Below are 2,506 nucleotides of genomic sequence, written 5' to 3'. Positions count from 1 at the left end.
GCCTCAGGATGACTCAGTAAGTCGTGAATCCTCCCTGAAATAAGCCACCTTGGATTCAAACCTAATTATATTCTGAATCAATAGTCTCTTCGAGGACCAGTACATGATTGATCGTTGACGAAGGCACGTACACGCACACGAGGGCACCAGTGAATTCAGCCCCCGTGAGCCCTGCCGTAATATTCGCACCCCTCTCCACCCCTCTCCATTTCTATTTTCCTTTCCCCCTTTTCCTGGGTCTGAGCTCTAGCTGAATCGGGTCAAACAATGTGCACGTGCTGGCCAGCGCTAAACGAATTTTCTAATTCCATTTATGCCTGATGCTCCTTAAAATGCACCTCCCTCTCTCTCTCCGTCTCTCTCTCTCTCTCTCTGTCATGCTCACAATGCACGTCTTTGTTCTGTCCATCCTGAGCAAAACGCCAGTTCACAATGAACTATAGCAAGCTTCCAAAAACACCCAGGCTTTCAAGCCTATAGAAGGGGTAAAAAACCCACACCACCGGGACACATGGTTTTCATCTAAAGGACTAAAATAATTCAAAAGAGGTCAGCATTTTTAAAATTAATTAGTGCTCTGCCTCTTGGTGAAAAACCAAAGAATCGTCTGTTGTACAGCAAAATGAGGTCATGGATTTCTTTTTTTTTTTTTTTTTTTTTCTATTCAAGCAGATGGTTTGCATTAAAAATGATACGGGCTAAGGGAATTTCAGCCTTTGGGGAGATTCCTGCACGCAGAGTTTCTTGAGATGCCCCTCTAGTCTCAAGGGGCGCGTAGACGATAACCCCACAGGACCGGGCACCCGGGCAGTGAGTTTCTGTCTTTCCTGCATCATCCTGGGTGAAAATATGCCTGAAGTCACTGACAGCTAGCTTCCACCCCCGCATAGACTCAGACAAACCCCCGGGGAACCTGCATGCTGGTGGGTGTGATCGCACAGCCACTCCCTGCGGCCAGAACACTCATTACAGACCCAGCTGATTTGCTGGATACAGTAGACAGGCGGACTCCACAGGTAACCGAAACGGCAAGATAACAGAATAGAAGGAAAACTCCTTGAGCTCGGATGCTTAAGCGGCCGCCATTCCCGACAAATGCTCCCAGATCCTCCCTGCGGAGAGACCGAATACAGAACCGGCCGTGGCCAGACCAGCTGTGCAAACAGAAAACCCCTGACAGCAAAGGCCCCAAATGTCCGGGACCTGATCACCCCCCGCCAAGATCCCTCACTCTTGCCCCTGGTTTTCTTCCCACCTTAGGACCAGCCCAACAAGGCTTGGGTCAGGCTCCCCCTGACCCATCCCATAGGACGCCCTGCTTCTGCTCAGCCGACACCAGCTCCCTCCCGGAGCCCCCAGCCCCCAGCCACGTGCACACCTGTCCTTTCCCATTTTTGTCCACAAGGCAGGTGGGCCCCACCTGTGCCCGCCTCGGAGCCTCCACTGACACATCTGTGCTCAGCGGCCGACTCCTTCCCCAGCTCTGAATAAACCGCTCGCTCAGGTGGTCTCCGGCATTCCCCAGCATCACGTCCACATCCTGCATTAAGTGTCCCCTGCTCCCTATTTGCCGTCCCCGAGCTGCTCTGCGACTCACTCCCCTCCCCTCTCCCCTCCGGCTCACGGCCACCTGCCCCCATCCTGCACACCCCAGGCAGGTGCTCACCCTGAGGCAGCCTGCTGGGACCCCTGTGCTCCCACCACCCCTACGCCACATGGCCACTGGTGGTGCGCACATTTGAAGGAGCCGCTGATTGTCTGCCGGCCTTCGGTGTCCTCCGCTCGGGTAAAGAGGGGCGTGTTGCTGAGATCCGTTGAATCTTGTCTCCTGGCTGAAATCACGGCAGCCTGACTCATCCCCCGGGAGGCTGGAGCCAACCTGTCTATTCATCTCTTGCCTGTAAGACAGAGAGAAGCAAACTCACTTGGCTCGTACATCGAATATATTTATTCTCATTGACTTGCCCAATCTCCCCTTGAGAGGCATTTACATCGCTTTATTTTTGTAAACGTTTATTTATTAGTTTGAGAGAGAGAGAGAGAGAGACTGAACAGAGGAGAGGCAGATAGAGAGAGAGAGAGGGAGAGAGACAGAATCCCAAGCAGGCTCCGAGCTGTCAGCACAGAGCCCAGCATGGGGCTCGAACCCATGAACCGTGAGATCATGACCTGAGCGGAAGTCAGATGCTTAACCAACTGAGCCACCCAGGCGCCGCTATATCAATTTATTTGGATTCACTGCACAACATCACGATAAATACTATGACGCCTGCAACGTACCCTCTGCCCTTGCTTGTATTCCTGGATGGTTTCCTTCGCCCAAGAGTCTGCACATGAGAAACTTGCTTTCCGCGGTAGACCAGAGATCCCAGATGTTGCTACTATGAATCCCCGAAAGTGCCTTCTTTTTCACGGGCGTTGGGAAAAGCAGGTCTGGACGGACCCCTGCCAGATTCTTGGAGGCAGTGGATCTCAGCCTCAGCCCCACGGACAGTGCCGGCTTTCC

The 2,506-nt window shown here is 53.0% G+C and overlaps 1 non-coding gene across 1 annotated transcript; it reads right to left on the bottom strand.

The window, feature by feature from the left end:
- Positions 1-2,126: 2,126 nt before the first annotated feature.
- On the bottom strand, positions 2,127-2,211 carry TRNAG-UCC. Its single transcript has one exon. It is a non-coding gene; the product is annotated as a tRNA-Gly (tRNA).
- Between the last annotated feature and the right edge of the window lie 295 nt (positions 2,212-2,506).

The sequence above is a fragment of the Felis catus genome, chromosome X (genome assembly GCF_018350175.1).
Source record: "Felis catus isolate Fca126 chromosome X, F.catus_Fca126_mat1.0, whole genome shotgun sequence".
Taxonomy (NCBI): Eukaryota; Metazoa; Chordata; class Mammalia; order Carnivora; family Felidae; genus Felis; species Felis catus.
Note: the sequence above shows the minus strand (reverse complement) of the source record. Positions and strands in the feature narration are given on the sequence as shown.